This window comes from Pyxicephalus adspersus, chromosome 1 (assembly GCF_032062135.1).
Source record: "Pyxicephalus adspersus chromosome 1, UCB_Pads_2.0, whole genome shotgun sequence".
Classification (NCBI taxonomy): Eukaryota; Metazoa; Chordata; class Amphibia; order Anura; family Pyxicephalidae; genus Pyxicephalus; species Pyxicephalus adspersus.
In genome coordinates, this window is record NC_092858.1 from 491,770 (window position 1) to 492,304 (window position 535).

Below are 535 nucleotides of genomic sequence, written 5' to 3' on the forward strand. Positions count from 1 at the left end.
GTACCTTGAGGAGACCCTGTTACGTGAGCTATGGAAATGTTTTACCAGCATTTATTAGTTGCAGAGTTCATGTCTGTCCTGGAACTTCCTAGAAATTTCAACTTTTTAAGGAAGGGTCATTTCCCTGCATAGCTCTCACCCTTCTTGCAATGTCATATCTCTTGGAGTGTCTACTTACTGTCTGTGCTTGCCCAGCTCCTCTGCCCCTCCCTCACTACCCATCTCTACATAACCTTGTCAGGGGACAAATACGGCTTTGCCTAAACCAGTGTCTCTCACCCAGGGCTCCTCCAGAGGTGGTTGGGGGTTCCTCAAGCAATGAGCAGTTTGTCAGTCTGTATGGGTGACATTTTTCCCACTGACCAGCAATGTAAGAGGAATTCTTCTCACTGACCACCACACTAATATACTGTGAGCTGTGGATATAAGAATTATGAATGGGGTTCTCTGAAAACATGAAAGTTTTTTCAAGGGCTCCTCCATGTTAAAAACTTTGGGAAAGTCTAGTCTAGACAGAAATGATTGGGTTGAAGTA